The sequence below is a fragment of the Fukomys damarensis genome, unplaced genomic scaffold (assembly GCF_012274545.1).
Source record: "Fukomys damarensis isolate Sample0158 unplaced genomic scaffold, DMR_v1.0_HiC HiC_scaffold_11, whole genome shotgun sequence".
Taxonomy (NCBI): domain Eukaryota; kingdom Metazoa; phylum Chordata; class Mammalia; order Rodentia; family Bathyergidae; genus Fukomys; species Fukomys damarensis.
This window is the reverse complement of record NW_022900923.1, coordinates 36,943,892-36,962,412: the sequence shown is the minus strand read 5'-3', so window position 1 is coordinate 36,962,412 and position 18,521 is coordinate 36,943,892. Positions and strand designations below refer to the sequence as shown.

The 18,521-nt window shown below is 35.9% G+C and overlaps 1 pseudogene; it reads right to left on the bottom strand.

Annotated features, from left to right (window-relative positions):
• Window positions 1-7,008: 7,008 nt before the first annotated feature.
• Window positions 7,009-7,331, bottom strand: LOC104870004 (annotated as a pseudogene).
• Between the last annotated feature and the right edge of the window lie 11,190 nt (window positions 7,332-18,521).

Here is an 18,521-nt window from a genome sequence, read left to right as displayed (position 1 = left end):
TTCAGCCCTAAATAGTTATGGTCATTCCCACCATCACGTTTCTGGGGAGAAAAGGTGGTTTAAACTGTTTAAGATTCATAGAAGGGGTAGAGCTAATCTGTTTGTCCTACAAAAATATGAAAACAAATTCATACATGATTCTTTTGCCACTTTATATTAACCAGACTATAACTTACAGGGAAAAATTCATGTTGGAGAAAATTTCTACACATTTAATTCAAAGTGGAAGGTTAGAGTTACGAAAGGTGGAGACAGTACGAAGCTGGAAAAGGAATAAGAAGCCTGAGGATGTGACCTTGTCTGTAAATGACCTTGTTTGTCATCGTGTTAAAATGAAACCATTGGAGGCTCACCCGAATCCAAATTGACTGGTCTCCTTCGGAGAGAAGACGCTGATGGAGAGAAGGCGAACGCTGTGTGGGGAGAAGCAGAGCACGTAAGGGAGGAGCCTCAGCGAAAGGCCAGTGCCACAAGGTGGAGAGAGGCGAGAAGGGACCCCAACCAGTCTGAGAGAGATGCTGAGCTGAGCGAGTTTGGAAAAAAGTCTAACGTGAAAACAAAAAGAAACAACCCTAAATACTCTACTTGGTGATGTTTCCCATAGGAATATGGAGTAACAATTCAACATTTTACATACTTATACTGATTTTAAACAAAATTGTTATGGTTTAGATCTGCAATGTCTCCATCTGGAGGCAAAAAACATAGGAAGTGCCCAAAATATGTACCCTGCATGGATGTCAAAAAAGAACAGGGACCAATTAAAAAGAACACTCATTAGCCAAAACAGAGACAATGTCAATAACAAAATTAAGTAGTATTGTGTAAAATAAGTATTTTACAAATAATTAAGGACTAAAGTGTAAAGTAAATATCAATAAGCCCATCACGGTACAAGTAAATACTTGAATAATTAGTAAATACAATCAATTACTATCTTCAGTTAATAAGAATGAATCAATATTGATTCATTAATTGTAACAAACCTACTTCATTAATAGCACTGAACAATGATAGTGAAATATGGGATCTCTCTGTACTATCCTTTCAATTTTTAAGTAAATCTAGGACTATTCTAAAATAATAAAATGTATTTTTAGAAGTTCAGCAATATAATAGTTAAAATTACTTAAAATATCATTAAGAAGGAAATTCCTATGAGTAAAAATATCATCGTTAATTTATTCATTTCATAATTAGTGAATACACTGAGAAGTCACTTGCCACTGACTTGAGATACATCTGTTGGTAAATTATTCATTGTTCTTACAACCATGCCCTATGCTCTCATAGGTGAATGTAAATAAATCAATGGAAAAATAGTATTTTTGAACTTTGATATATGCTGTAGAAGAAAAATGAAGTGCAAGATAATTATACACAGTGAGGGTAAATCTGATATGAATAGAAAATAATTCAAAATAAGAGTGATCCTCTCACTTTCATTTGTTTAAAAAGATAAAAGTTTCTCAGACACTTCCTGACAAATCAGCAATCATACTGAAAATTGAACTAAGTGCTGTTACTTCTTATCTGGTCAAATTTCAGAATTTGATCCTATAAGACCATGAATAGTAATTTTAGAAAATCATTAAAAATGAAGTAAGTATGCCTTATCCAGAAAACTACCTTTTGCCTGTGATAAATATATTAAAAGAGAAACTAAAATGAGTTCCGTGTATGATGTAGAAAACAGTTGATAACTTTCATGAAATAGAGATATTTCTATTGTAAGCTAAGATAATTATCTTATTTATGAAGAAGCAAAAATGTATTTTTCTCATACTAATAACTGTGTAGGTACTTTATTACACTATGCTATAATCATATTACCTTCTGCAGAAGATATCAAAATTTTAAATTTTTCTTCATATGTAGAATTTTGAAGAGTAGGTAATTACTTCCTGATGAATAACATTATGTTTTTATGACATACAGAGAAAATTTAATTATTTTGTAATAAGGGTAATAAGATTAAATAAATCAAACCATATTTTACTTTTATATATTTCATTTGCTTTTTTGCCTTTAGCTAGGTGAGAAAGGTTTTATTCTTCAAAAAACTCTATTCAAATTTAGTTACTCAATAATTTTTTTTCTTTTTAATTGAGTTTATTGGTACATTTTAGGTATACAGTGCAATTACATTCATCATTGGGATCTTGTACCTTTACATGACAGGTCTTGGTTCTCATTTTTTCCCCTTGTCCCTGCCCTCCCTTCACCTCCTCCTACCCACCCCATTTACAACCACTTTATTTCCATCTTTTCATTTTCTCATATTTTTCCTTTTCCCTTATTACCCTTCCCCTACCCATCCCACCTTCCCTACACCTTTAGACCTTTTCTTCCCATTTCACAATGTCAGTTATCTCATTAGGATCTTACGTACTATTACAGTTTATTCACACCAGAGAGTCATTCAATAATTGCTGATGGGTTCTAGAATATTGGCTGCTTCTCAAATTATTTTAAATTCTTCACATAATTCTAATAAATAATTCCACCAAAGCACATTTAATTTACATGTCATGACAAAGCTTTAAATCTGAATTAAAGTCAATATTTTTAAATTAATTTAGATGTGTCATTTTCATGGGAAATATTCAGTTTATCCCCAAAGTTGCGACAGACTAGTGAAATATAACTTTGAAACACCTTCCTAACTCAAGGTCACTCTAATATGCTAGTTTCTTCAATACCTCTCACACCAGATTTATATCAAGGTTTCAAAGTTTAATATGGCATTATTTAAAATGATCTCAAAATAATGTACCATGGGACAGTCACACCAAGAAGAATCTCTCTTTATATATCAAGGACAAAAATAATAGCTCCATTTGAATTATTAAAATTTGACTAATCTTGTGCATTAGGACTAATTTTGCAAAACAGTGCAATAAGCATAAGAATAATCAGCAAAGTAAAGGAGAAAACTCATTACAACAGAGGAAAGTCTGCCTGCTCAGGAGCAGGAAGTGGACGTCACTTCCCACTCTCAATTCCAACACTGCAGCCCTCACGTCAAGTGTTCCTAACTAGAGGGACATAGAGGGTGCAGGACATGAGGGAAACAACATAATAGCACCCCCTTTTTTCTCTTATATTCAGGGAACTGTATGTCAAAGTACAAAAGGAAAAGCTAATATGACGCTAATTCTAATGAATATGTTCTTAATAACTGAAATTCCCCATGTGCTAATGATGTTCTGAGCAGAGTACTGAGGCCTTTGGGCATTATCACTTCCTGGGAGAAAATACCTGTCCCCTAAGAGCACAGATTACAGAGGTTCAAGTCCCAGTTCTGCCACTGACTACAGGTGTGGCCTTGAGGACACTAACAAGCCTCTCTGTGTCTTGGTTTCCTCAGCTAGAACATAGACTTAATGGTAAGTTCTAATTCGGATGGCAGTTAGGTATACAGGTATGAATAAAGCTCATAAATCTCAAGTTGATTACCTTTTCTCACAAACAATATATTTGAAGGGATATATACATTTAAAATGAACTATTATAATGATTTCTAGCATCATAATGCAGTGACCTCTCAGTAAAGATTTATTCCACAATTCAGAGTTTCTGTACACCTGCACTTGAAATGCAGAGCTTGTTAAAATTAGAGGCTCTCAGGAGCCACTCCGGACACACTAGATGTCTGGGGCTGGACATGAGAGGCAGCATCTTAAACAAGTGTCCCGTCTCTCTGAAGCACATCAAACTGTGAGATATACTTGGTATAGTGATTTGAATCTTGGTTCCCTATTCCGTAAACTGAATGATTTGGATAGTGATATCTGTCTCACAGGGTTATTTTGAGAATTAAATGGAATATGACCCATATTAAATACTTACTGCCATGTTAGTCATTTTCACCATTACACATTGCATATACTTGTATTTATGCTGGAACATAGGGTTTTGTCAAGAGCACTAAGTGGTAAGCATGAAAAAGAAGGCTGCTACCTGGTTCTCGAAAGCGTTAAAGTCAGGTTAAAAAAAAGAAGTCGGTTTAACAAGACTACACTGTTTTGATTGGAAAGGCAAAAACATTAACACAGATGAACTCTGACCTGTGTAAAAAAAAAAATTAAATGAGGCTTGAAATGTGCTTCTTTAAATCAATAATTTATTCTACTGGAGAACAAATCACGAAAATATGAACTATTTCTTTAGCATATACCAGTGAAATCCCCTACTCAGACAAAGAGAATGCAAATAGTGTGTATGTAATTGTCTGCTCGTAGCTATTTTGATACCCTTGAAAGCAGATGTACTCTTTGAAGCTCACATAGCAATCACCTTCAAAGCAAACTGCAGCAAACTCTAGGAACTGTAACATATAAGGCACTGAAATGACAATGTTCTTTGCTACAAAAGGTGTCATAATATCATTTCCTTCCTAATTTTATGTCTCATTTCTTCTCTTCCTCTTCCCACCTGTGCATCCCAACATTATAAATCTCTTCCCCACTTTCTGTTGCAGGAGGCCCTCTATAAGATTTGTGGATGGTGAATAGATATTTAAATAACACCTCTGTAATGGATATATTGCTGAAAAATGTGTATGTCACTGCACATAATTGCAGTCAGTTATTTTACATTTGTTTAAAATTTGACTTGTTTTTTCTTTACTCATTTTCAGCTTCCCATCTATTCCAGTTATTTCTGTGTCCACCCAACCTCTGATATATGTTCAGCTGTAAATTCTACAACAACCTCACAGATGCAGCCGCAAAAATAACCCAGATTACACGACACAGGGCGTTAAGGCCAGGTCTTCTAGTTCAATGGCAGCTGCTCTATGCTTGTCTTTATTGATATTCAGATTCAACAGACACAAATCACACGGCCCCTTTGACAAGCACACACTCTCCCCATCATCATTTTGTGCACGTTCAAAGGCTGCTGTCTCTTGTAGACACACAGCCCAGACCATTTGGTCTTCTCTGATTTTCTATACTGCCATATACCTGACATGATTATCCCAGACACATTGCTCTTGCTTCTGTTTGAGGAAGTTTGCAAAAAGTAGTATCTTCAGTTATAAATCTAAGTACATAACCATTTTTGGCAAAAGGGATATTTTGAACTATTATCTTTTGAGAAACACTGAGACGACCTCCTTGTCAGTAAGACCAAATGTTGCAATCCAGAATTCTTTAAAAGTAAAGATTCAGGGTCCATCAGAAAAAAATGCCATAGAACTTACTAATAATAACTTCCTTTAAAGAGTATCAAATATAAAGTACCAAATCTATTTTGTAAAAGTACTAACACAACAAAATAGCCTTTTCTATGTGACCATTTCATTCTCCTGCTCACCACTAAAAAGGTTAAAAAATTCTTTGCACCTAAACACTTAGTAGAAATTGTATAACCATAAATTTGACTGTTCACACTGACTTGTTTAGCTTAACACAGGGTGTTTGCTGACACCAGACAGAAATGAATTCTTTTTTGGCATTGTATTTCACAGAACATACAACATTATGAACTATTTGCAAAAAAAATTTCTTAAACCAGAAATAAACCTGGAAGAGTGGCAAAAATTCAACCAGTGGGAAAGGCTTACACTTTATGAAGATGCGCAGTGAGAAACTGAGGTAGAAGATGAGAAGAGAGTTGATTTTCTGAAGCTCCATGGTCTTACTTAGAGAACATCCTCTGGTGCCTTGTTACTGGACCGGTCCCAGGCTGGCTCCTGACCCTTGTCAGAATCCGAAAGAAACAGGTGCCTCAGAGACCCAGGGTGCATCTCAGTCCTACCCCTCTTAAAGCTCCCTTCAGAGATTTAAATTCAAAAAGCAGTTGTGCCTCTTAGCATCTTCCTCCAACAGGAGGATGGGGCGATTTTTCAAACCCGGAACAGATTATTTTGGGGCTGGACCGGATTTATCACCCTCAGGGCTCTTCTGCTACTTTCCTTCCTTTACTAATGCTTTCACAAAAGGACAGGTATTAGGTTGGCATCTTCACTGGCTCTTAATGGAGAAATTAATTTCTGGTGTCAGTCCTGGAGCAAGTTGTTATGAGTGGCAACTTCCAAAAGAACACTCTACATTCCTGAGTATTCATGTTCTTCTTCAAAGCACAATGCACACAGAACTACATTTTTCTGTGCCTAAAGCATTCTCTCACAATTCAGCCAGATTTGTTGTTCATAAGATAAGCCAAGGTAGGAAAACTGCCTATAATATCACAGAAAACAGACAAAATTCTAGAGATTTAGGGGTAGTTTTTCCACCATAAACCGACAGTCCATTTTACACCCTGCAGGTAACATGATATCCTCTGGGTTTCTTGAGTTTTTGTCTTAACATTTTTGCAAATATTTCCTTATTTTTAAAATATAGTTATAGTAAATACCATAATAGTGTTTTCAAATTGTTTATTATTTATCATATTTGATCAATGTGAATGCTTCCCTATTTTAAAAAAATACTTATTTTAAATACCATAGTTGTTTTTTTTAATTGTTCAACACTTCATGGAAATATCTGTTAGTCAAAATTATTGTCTGCTTGTTATAGGTTCTAATATAGAGACTGTTTTGTATTATTAAAACTGGTCAGATGGTTTAAAATATAATTTATTTAAATATTTTGTGCAAATCTCTGTGGTTCTGTAAAATGCTTAACTACTCAACATTTATTTTGAAGTCGTTATATTTCCTGCCCATGTGTGTAAGTGGAGCATACTATTTTGATATTCAGCTTAATATTATTTTAATAATGATATTATCTGACCTACTTTCAGTGTGCTTTACTTACAAAAGTAGGATATACATTTAAATTTTTAAGGCAGGTGGCACTGGAGTGCACCTCCATGCAGTCCCAGTTATTTGGGAGGCTGAGGTAGAAGGATTGCCCATAAGTTTGAGACCAGCCTGGATAAGATGTAAAACCCCATTACAAAATAATTAAGTAAGTAAAGTAATTGATTATTTATAGGATTCATGAAAATATGTTTTTGTGCAAGAGCACATATTCACATTTATTTTTCGTTTGTTTAAATTCTGGAAGGGTACAACATCACATGGATTCTGTGTCCAATGGCCTAAGTAAGAAGGTTGCTTTGAAATTTGGCACAAGCCACTCCACTGTTTTTGTGGGCCCCAGTTACCTATCCCCAGATTCCCCTGGTTTGCTTTGGTTTGCCGCCTGGAGTCCCTGTGTCACTTTTTGCTTTGTACACACAAGCATATTTCTTGCCCAGGTACAATTCAATTTCATCTCAAGCATAAACTCTGTGAAGCTGTGTATTCCTTTTGGTTCTAAAGACCCTACTTACAGCCAACAAAAATGGCCTTGTACCCACAGACTTCCAGACATAGTTGCCTTTTAGAAGTCTTGTACTTAGCAGGTCTCCAAAGGATCCATGGTGGTGGGAAGAACATGAAAATTGTTTTTTAATATTTTTCTAGATTTTTTCCTATTATGCAAGTAACTTAATCTGGATTTTTTTTGGGGGGGGGACACTGTGATTGAATACTGAGATAATTTTTCAACTTTTTTTGAGCCCACAAATCTGATTTTTATTTAGAAAGGTGACTGAAACCAACTCTCTTTTTCAATGTTATATTTTGAGATAGTGTCTTGTCATGTCGCTGAGTTTCCGAGGCTAGGCTCTGACTCAGGATTCTACTGTCTTAGCCTCCCAGAGTGCTGGGATTACAAAGTGTGCCACAAACCCTATTTGGAAAAGTTAACTCAATATAATTTTAGACAACGGGGTTATTACCACTGTTTGCATTTTTGGTTTCTGAGGTGAAAGTCTTGCTATGTTGCCTAGGCAGGGCTAAAATCAGGGTCCTCGCACCTCAGCCTCCTGAGTAGCTAGCATTATAAGCAAGTACCTCCAAGCACAGCTCTACTATGGTGTTACCAGTTCTCTGCTCTGTTCCTTGTATTTCACCAATTGGAAAATTGAGATGCAGGGCAATTTTGAGAGTATTTTCAAAATTATTTGCTAATTTAGTAGTAGTAGTAGTAGTATCAGAATCTCCCCATTAATTTCTAGAATACTGTTCCTTCAATAAACCTATGGATTCCCTCCCCTGCTATCTTTATTGTTATATATCCTTTTATGACTTCTGCAAGAATCTCATCTAGGAAGTCTACATTCCAGATCCACTTGATCTCCCATCTTTCCTAAAAATCTAAAAAGACCTTCCTTATAGACCTGATGTCTAAGAAAACTAGGGAAAATCTATACAGCCAATTGATAAACTAAAAAAATGGCTAGCTCCAGACATAGAATCTTATAATAACAGAAATTTCTCTTAAGGTGTATTTAATTACAAGTGTCACAACTACAGAAACAAAAAAGTTATAGCTTTTCAAAAGACAAAATTATCGAAGAAAATAAGCAGATGGGAAAATGTGTTACAAAGAAGTAGAGTAGTAGAGATTATATATATTGAGTTTAAGCATAGAAATTAAGAAATTAAAGCTATTAAAAATTTAATGAATCTCTACTATGTGTTTATGTTTTGGGCTAGTTGAGAAATCCTTTATGAAAGATGTAATTTTCACAACAGCTGAAATTTCAAGTGTGCTATGTTCTGAATGTTTATGTTTTCCCCAAATTCATGTTGAAACTTCATCTCCAGTGAAACAGTATTAAAAGGTGGAGCCTTTGAGAGAGTGATTAAACCATGAGGTCTCCATGCTTGTGATTCAAATGAACGCCCTTATAAGACAGGCCTCAGGGGGCTTGTTTACCCCATCCTCCCACCACACGAGGACAAATGCCATCTACTGGTTCCTTGATCTTCAACTTCCTAACCTCCGGAGCTATAAGAAATATGGTTCTGTTGCTCATTGCTTATAGATAGATTACCCAGTCTAAGGTATTTTGTCATTTCAGACTGAATGTGTTAAAACAGACTACAACAAATAAAGGGAGAACAGAGTTGAAAGGTATTGTGGGAAAAGAGCATGTATAGAAATGGAGGAATAAATAATAAAGGGTAAAGGAACTACAAATATCCTAATGTAAATGCACGTGTGTGGAGAAGACATGTTAGGAGATAAGTCTAAAATGAAAATAGGTTAGCTTTTAATATGAGGAAAGGAAATAATTAACAGGTTTTACTAGTGACCTCACGTAAAAAGACTAGTGCTTAGAAAAGTAACTCTAGTAGCAACGTATGACAATGGACAATAGACAGGAATCTCAGAAATCAGTGAGAAGGATGCTGTTGTGTACAAGAGAAATGGGGAGGGGCAGAAAAGCAGGGACAGTGGGAATGACAAGGAAAAAACAAAACAACAGTAAAGACCTACAGGGAGAATAAAGGAGCAGCAAACCTACTTTTTCCCACATTTTGAACTTTGGCTTGTGCGCTGATGGTAACATCACTCAAGAATATACACAAGGACTTCTGTTCCTCTGAAAGACCCTTACGTCTATAGAACTAGAGATTTTCTTCCCACATACTAAGACATAGTCCAAGTTTTTTTTTCTAATTCTATGTTCTGTGAGCTAGGAGAATAGAAGAAAGAAAACAAAAAAAAATTTTTTCTCCTGCTCAAATTTAAAAAATTAAATATGAAAATAAATGTACCTCAGGGCTGGGGATTTAGCTCAGTGGCACCGTGCCTGCCTTACAAGGTCTTGAGTTCAACCTCTCATATCAGAAAAAGAAAAATGTTCCTCAAAGAGTTAGAATTTTATTCCACATTTACTTGAAGCCCTTGTGTTCCCCGAGTATGAAAGAAAAAAGGAATTCAGATTTAAGTGCCTTAAAATTTTAATTGCGTATAATATATTTTAATTGTATGAGTTAATGGACTCACTGTGCTATTTCCACACACACACACATTTCGTGATTTATCCTGTCTTTCCACTGTACTGCTGCTGTCTCTCGGTCCCCTCCCCTAAGCTTTCTTCCCAGTCCCTAACAGTCCCTGTTATACTTTCAATTTTGTGAAGCTTTAATAAACATAGATAACAGATTATCTATGAACATGGATATCTAGCTAACCTTATCTATTAAGCGTACATAGATAATAGATTTTTTTCAGCTTTAATTGAGTTTATTGGTACATTTTGGGGATACAGTACAGTTACATTCATCGTTGGGATCTTGTACCTCTACATGACAGGTCTTGGTTCTCATTTTTTCCCCTTGTCCCTGCCCTCCCTTCACCCCCTCCTCCCCTCCCCGTCTATAAATACTTTATTTCCATCTTTTCCTTATCTCACATTTTTTTCTATATCTAGAATTATGGTCATTGTTAACAATGATCTATAATAATGTTTATATGAGATACATTATACAGTATGTGATACTATAGTAGAGAAAATGTATTCATTGTAATGTATAAAAATACGTTATATATGTATCATATACAAGATAAGTTATTATTGAATATTATAGCATACATTATTACAGAACATCTAATACTAAGCATAAGGGCCCATTAATCCAGAAAGATTGCTAATACTCTCCATTTTTTCACAGCAAGTCCATTAAAGGAGTTTGTCTCATGATCTGTATTTTCATAAGTTAATCCTATCAGCCTTTTTGTCACTTAGCCCACATCAATGCTGGTAGTATTGGACATAAGCAGCCATGAAACCTACACTACCACCTCCTGTTCCATTGCCTCAGCTGTTGGTACTGGTTTTGTTTTGGACACATGAATGCATTAAGTATAGGTCTCTCCATTTTTTTGAATATTTGGAAACTTAGGAGATTCTGTGTTCAGAATTGCTCTGGGCTTGCTCCTCTTTGTATGTGTGAATATTATAATAGTAAATGTTTTACACCAATCTGCTTGGTGACCTTTTGATAAGTGCTCATATTGAAGCCAAATGCCACTACATGTTCATGATGCTTATGATGTTTCCTATAATTTTGGCCCCTAACGATATTGTGATTTTAATATTCAGTATTTTAAGCAATAAGCAAATATTTTTTAAACTGACAGCTGTTATTGCCTTTTATGTACTACCTTTTAGAGAGATGTTCATTTTAGGTATTTAATATTGACAATAAAATTTCTTAAGTATTTGTTACATTCCTACGGACTACATAGCAGGTCTTGTGCTCCATCAGAGGATAGATGGAGTTGTTTTAACCTAAGGACAGAATGGAAAATGGAGAAACGTGGGAATGAAGCAGAGCAGGGCTCACGCCTGGTAAGTCCAGCTCAGTAGTTTAGATGCCGTCTTGTGGAGCAGCGGTGAAGGCCTCTTCTCAAATCTGTCTATTCTGAAGTCAGATATCTGGCCAAGAACGTGTATTTTAATGATTCATGGGTGATTCTGATGCAGCTATCCTCATTCAGCGATTCCCAAGAGCATTGTCAGACGTGATAGATAGATGATAGATAGGCAGACAGACAGACAGACACACAGATAGATAGATAGATAGATCACTGTTCTATTTGCTTTGGCAAGAAATACTTGAAGGCAAAGAGTTAGACTAAGATTCCAGTGCAATTTTTGAGAGATGTAAGGGACCAGCTTCCAACAGCAAACCAGCTGTAGCACCCATAATCCAATCACTTTTTAAAATCCCTGCCATTCAAAAGCTCCTCTTTGTGTGTGTGGGGTGGGGGGAGCCTCTAGATACGAACCGTAACAGTGAGAAATATTCTGAGGCAATGTTCTAGTTCCCAACTTGTACTACTTTGGTGACGACACAGGCAGATATATAAGACTTGCTGAACTGTAAAGTTCTTAGTATCTGTAGCTGAGTAAGTGGAATAAAGCAATGGATTGACAGGCAAAAGAGTCCTAGTTTCTCCAAAATAGGCATCATGTTCCAGTGATTAATATCAATAAACTGTGAGATCCTTCTTATGTTTCTCAGAGTTCATTTCCAACAAGGATGGAAATGATTGAAAGGTTTTGACTCCTTGGTTAGTTTCACGTCTAAGAACCTAGAAACTTGGATTATTAGTGATGTTACCTTAAGGAAGTAAAGGTTTTAGCTGTTTGCAGTGGTGTATACCTGTAATTCCAGCATTCTTGGATGCTGAGGCTGGAGAATCACAAGTCTGAGTTCAGCCTTGGAAACTTGGCAAGACCCTGTCCCAAAACTTAGAAAAAATTTTTTAAATGCTTGGAATGTAGCTTTTTACAAAGGCCCTGAGTTCATTCCCCAGCACTGCAAATACTTAAGTAAGTAAATAGATAAATAAAGATAGGATTTACTAGAAGAACGCATAATTATAGAACAGTTGAGCACTCAAGAAAACAGGTGCGGATGGGCTAGAACCATGGCTGTACAGAGTCAAACCAATATGAATCATATGTTATTTCGCAAAAGTGATACCATTTACAAGAGTGAATTTCAATCATTTTCCTTGTCTCTGTCAAAGCCTAGGAAGAGAGTGAGCATGGCCAACCTAGGCTAGAGCAGTGCACCTGTCCTGCGGTGTGTTCTACAAAACCACACCAAATGGACAGCCCTAAAGGACTTAGGGTGCTGCTAATAAATAGAGGGAGGGAAGGTTCAGGCAACCAGAGAGGGCAGATGCACTCAAGAAAATGATTCACTGGGAGTCCATGACAGACTCGAATATCCTTAACAGGCATTTAAATTTAAGATAGCAAAAAATCCGAGTCTGAAAAATCATTGTGCATGCAGCATGTGAACAAATTCGCTTTTGGTGAAGAAAAGGCCCAGCAAAAAAGGTATTAGATGTATTAAAATATACATATCTGTGTTACTGAGTTCTGCTAAAGTTTGGAGGTGTTTTCTAGAATTATAGGGAAAGCACAGTTATCTCAGTATTGCATAAGAGAAAGCAATTATTTAATCATTGTATTGTGATATAGGAACTTTACCCAAACTGTTACTGCCTTTATCAAGCATTATAATTTTTTAAGCTATATAAAGGCATGTTTTTAAAAACCGACAGAGTTTATAGCAGCCATGCTCATAATTAATCTGTGTTGCTACTAAGAAATTAAAAGCTGAGGCCTTGCTCCCTGTCCTCATTCAATTATCACCACCACAGAGAAATAGAAATAGCAAGAGAGCCTGAGATTCAATCAGGAGAAACAATACAAAAAAAAAAAATCTTTTCACATCATCCATCACTGTGACACCACTAAGAAAATAGCATCAACAACTCAGAGTAGTTGTCATTTATAACATCAATATTAATTTCTAAAATCCTTCATGGACTCAAACCTTTGGCTCCATATCCTCTTTTCTTCTGATATCTTACTATAAGTAATGATCATGTAGAATTTGGGTGAACATCACACAGGAAAAAGGAGGGCAAAAAAGTGCAAAGGGATCCTTGCGCTGCCCCTCTGGAGACCCTGGGCAGCCTCTCCAGGTGAGCGATCACAAGGCACCCAAGGCCAGAATCTCTAGGAAGCTTTACCAAGTGCATGTGCTGGGGCTGTCTTCCCAAGCACTGCATTTATATCTATAAATAGATGTGTCTAGCCTCTCTGTGGAGAGAAGAGATGCACACAGATGGGAGATTCAGTGTTTGGATCAGTAGCTGCCTGATGCACTTTCACCATTAGCATTTGTAGGACATTTGGAGATCTGAGATCATTTCCATTTTTTCTTTTCTTTCTTTTTTCTTTTTCTTTTTGGTACCAGGGATCAAACTCTGGTCCTTGTGCTTGTGAGGCAGGAGGCAGCACCACTGAGCTAAATCCCCAGCCTGATCTGAGATCATTTCTGTGCCCATGTGCTTTTAGTAGGAAAACCACTAAAATCCCAGATCTAGATTTTTTTAAAATCTCAGTAGGCTTCCTTACAAGTAGCAAGAGGAGCCACCAGCACACACAACTGCTATGCTTTACAACTTTGATAGATTTTGCCAAAGAAAAAAAAACAATCTTAAAAATCAAACTCACCAAGACAATTTCAAAACAAAAAAAATTTTAGAGAAGATTTTTTTAACCAAATGATTCTGTGCTTTGCAAAGGGATAAACTCATATATATACTTGCTTCCCTGAATAGTCTGTCTGTAAAAAACAAAAAACAAAAACAAAAACAATAAAACACACATTTTTGGTAAAGTATGGTCCATGTGAGCAATCAACTATGATTACTTTGTTTTCATGTGCAAAATCACTTGTTAATTCCCAAACACAGACTGGATTTGGGAAAACAAATTGCATTTATCCAATCTCTTCCATCAAGAGATTATATTAAGTTGGTGTAGAAAACCAGAGACAATGAATTATAACATATCAATGTAAACATGTTAAGTGATCCATGGGTTGTGAAGGCAAAAATAAGGAAGTGATTAATTCTACCTAAAAATTCAAAGACAAATTCAAAGAATCAGTGACATTTAAAATGGATATTAAGTTTAAGTATGGCAATATAAAGAATGAAAAAAAGTGTTCAAAGCCTAGAAGAGGATAGAATATGTGAATCCGTTTGTGGAATCAGCAGATAATTGGGATGGGCTCGACTAAGAGACGCTAAAAGGCAGTATTGACAGGTAAGTCTGAGAAAAGGAGACAAAGCAGCTTTTGTGACATGAAATGTCACGCCAGCAGGTTTGGAGAGTCAAACATCATGAAGGGGAGTTGTAATGGTTAATTTTAGGCATCAGCTTTCTTGGAATAAGAGTTATCCAAATACAGTATCTGGCAAAATTTATTTCTATTTGTGCCCGTTGTGATGTTTCTAGAAGTGATCAAAGTCTGAATTCTAGACTGAGTAAAGAAGACCCCCCCCACTGGTGTGGATGGTCTTTAACCAATCCATGGAGCACACCCTCACCTCAGAGAAAACCATGAAAACACAGAGAGGTGTAGTTGCTCTTTGAGGTGGTACGTGCATCTTTTCATGCCTGTGGGCATTGGAGCTCTTGGTTTTCAAGTCTCTGCCACTGAATGAATTATACCAGTGACTTTCCCGGTTCTCCTGCTTACAGAATGCAGATCACAGAACTTCTTGTCCTTCAGAATCACATGGACCAATTCCCATGAGGTACCTTTTCGGTAACTGCACAAGTCCTCTCTCTCTATGCCTCTGGCTAAATTGTTAAATTCATATAAGTTATATCAATCAACCTCCAATGTGAAATCTGAAGGGAGGCATTAACAAAATGTAAGTAGACAGTAAGGAAGTCATAAAATAAAAACTGTAGGAGTTAATGGAAAATATCAATCACCCATATTTTTTTCTGATTCTATAAAATATTTATTTATTTATTTATTTATCTCTCATTGAATTTATTGGTACATTTTAGGTATACAGTACAGTTACATTTATCATTGGGATTTTGCACCTGTGCATGACAGGTCTTGATTCTCATTTTTTCCCCTTGTCCCTGCCCTCCCTTCACCCTCTCCTCCCCTCTCCCTTTACAAACACTTCATTTCCATTTTTTCATTTTCTCATATTTTTTTCTTTTCCCTTATTACTGTTCCCCTACCCTTCCACTTTCCCTACACCTTTAGCCCCTTTCTTCCTATTTCACATGGTCAATTATATCATTAGGATCTTATGTACCATTATAGTTTTTCACACCAGAGAAACTATTCAGTATTTACACATGTGTGGCTTATTTATTTCACTTAGGAGTACATCTTCAATATGTATCCATCTTTCTATGAATGAATCTAATTTCTCATTCTTTTTTCTTTTCTTTTTTCTTTTTTGGTACCGGGGATAGAACTTGGGTCCTTGCGCTTGCAAAGCAGGCCACCGAACCACTGAGCTAAATCCCCGGCCCTAATTTCTCATTCTTTATGGCTGAGTAGTATTCCATTTTATAGAAAAACCACATTTTTTTTATCCAGTCTCCAACTGATGGGCAAATGGGCTGTTTTCAAGTTTTAGCTATTACAAACTGTGCTGCTATAAACATAGGTGTACATATATCACTGTGGTACGATTCTTTTAATTCTTTTGGAAAGATACCCAGCAGAGGAATGGCTGGGTCAAATGGAAACTCTAGTTCCAGATCTTTGAGGTATCTCCATATTGATTTCCACAGTGGTTGCACCAGTCTGCACTCTCACCAACAATGGAGAAGGGTTCCTTTCTCCCCACAACCCTGCCAACATTTGTTATTGTTTGATTTCTTGATAGCAGCCATTCTTTGTGGGGTGAGGTGGAATCTCAGTGTTGTTTTCATCTGCATCTCTCGAATGACCAGTGGTGTGGAACATTTTTTTCATATTTGCTGCTTTTACTTCTTTGTCTGAGAAATGTCTGTTCATTTCAGATGCCCATTTTAGAATCAGGTCTTTATATTTGCAGGGAGGCTGACTGTTTTGAGTTCTTTATATGCTCTAGATAAGAGTCCTTTGAGGAGCAGCTGGTAAAATTTTTTTCCCCACATTGTAGGTTGTCTTTTAGTTCTGTTGATGGTTTCTTTTGCAGTCAGAAGCTTTTTAATAAGATGAGATCTCAGTTGTTGATTCTTTTTGCTAGTTCCCGTGCTACTGAGGATTTGTTCATAAGGTCTTTTCCTATGCCAATGTCTTCAAGAGTTCTGCCTAACTTATCTTCCAGCAAGTTTAGTATTTCTTTTTTAATATTTAGATCTTTAATCCACTTCAATTTTAGTTTAGTGTATGGAATCACCCATATTTTTAAAAAGAGAAGGTAGGTTTTATGAACGATGCTACCATCTAGAAGTAGTTTTGCATTCTTTGAATTAAAGAAAATATTTACTTAGTTAAACAAAAGCCAAAAAATGAAAATAATTAACTAAAGGGAAAGCATAAGAAAATAATGTTACAGGAGAATTGAAAAGAGTTCTCCGGAAACTTTCCCTGCCTCACACCATACATCAAGATAGGTTAGTGATATAAATGAAAAATGGAAATCAATAACTGATGTAGCACAGAATATAGATATGACTACATTATTTTGGAGTGGAAGAATTTTGGGGTTTTGTTTTTTGTTTTTTTGAGACAGGGTCTCACTATGTAGTTGAGACTGACCTGGAACTCACTATGTAGCCCAGGCTGGTCTCGAACTCACAGCTATCCTCCTGCCTCAGCCTCCGAGTGCTGGAATTATAGGTGTGTGCTGCCACTCCCAGCTTTTGGTGTTTTTTATAATGGAAGTATTTACTGCATAATTTTGAGTTTAGCTTTAATTATAATTATTTACCTAACACTTATCCCAACCCTGTGCATATTTATTCTTGTTTTTTTATATTTTACTGTTTTAGAGAGAAATAAACTAAGATCCTGGTTAAGCAATTAAAATGATTTGAAATCAAATTTAGCTAATTCCTGAACCTGGACACTTTACTCATTAGTATTTTGTTTTGTATAACTTATAATTACTGTATTTGGTTTGCTAATTTTATAACAAATTAATAGTAGGTCCATTGCAGATGGGAAAATTGACAGTGCTCAGCTCTGTCCTCCACAGCGTAAAGCACAGCTCTGGGTTCTTAGTCACCCTTTATAGCATGCTTTTATATGATGACAGCATATTTTGTTGAAAACTGCGCCATTTGGGAAAAGAGTCATTAAATATACATTTAAATGGGACTATGCACGTGCTGTTCTGGACATAAAATGTGTAATTTTGATTGACACTAGCATTGTTCTCTTTTTGGTCATAATATTGCAAAGTGGAAATATTTACAAGAGTTTATAACAACCGTAATTCCTAAAGAGTTAATGTCAAAATATATTCCAAGGCAAACAAATTCACTATTGCCCAAAGCATCTACTTATGGTCAATGACATCATTTAAGGAACAGAATCCTGTGACGGTTGTTGTTTCAGGGTTCTAAGATTTGAACTTTCCTTAACATGCAAAGTTCCCCTGAGCATTTGGCATTTTCCAGAGCAAACAAACTGATTCAGATAAGATGCTAGCTACTCTCTGGGGAGCTCCCGAAAGCAATGGTGTGTGCTACGGTTCTGCTTACTTTTGATGAATTCCTCCATGAATAACATGATTTCTCTGTCTTGCATGGTGGTTGATACCACCAGGGAGCAATTCCACTGTCACTGATGAATGCTGGCCAGGTCAGACCTTGTCAATGCAAATGAAAGTCTTGTGATTAACATTCTGTACCTTCTTACTAATGAACCTTCTAATCATGAAATCTGTCTGTACTTATAATCCTCTTCTAAGTGCCCTTGAAAAGTTAGATAAGCTGGAAAAATTAGCATTGGTTTTAGGTTTCTTTTCCTTGAATTGTGCTTTTTAAATGCAGTTTTGGGCTTGCTGCTTAAGACTTTTAGGATTAATATGACTCTGATCAACATTAAGACAATGACAATCTTGATATTACAACTCCAATATACAAACAGAAGTTATTAATTTACAAAACCTTTATAATCATCACATCAACTATTTTGGAAATATTCAAGCTTCTTGAAGAAATTATGACAGTGGAAAAGTGTGAAAGCATTCATAGCATATTTTACTATAAAATTAATGCAAAAAAGTGAAAGTGAAAAAATTTCTCACTAGCCAAAAGTGAAAAAGAGTGACTTTGAGGTCAGTGTTTAAGAAAAATTTGTTTAAAATATATTGCATATATTTTGTATATATAGTATGCATTGTATATTATATATAGTATATTTTAAATTGAAGTGT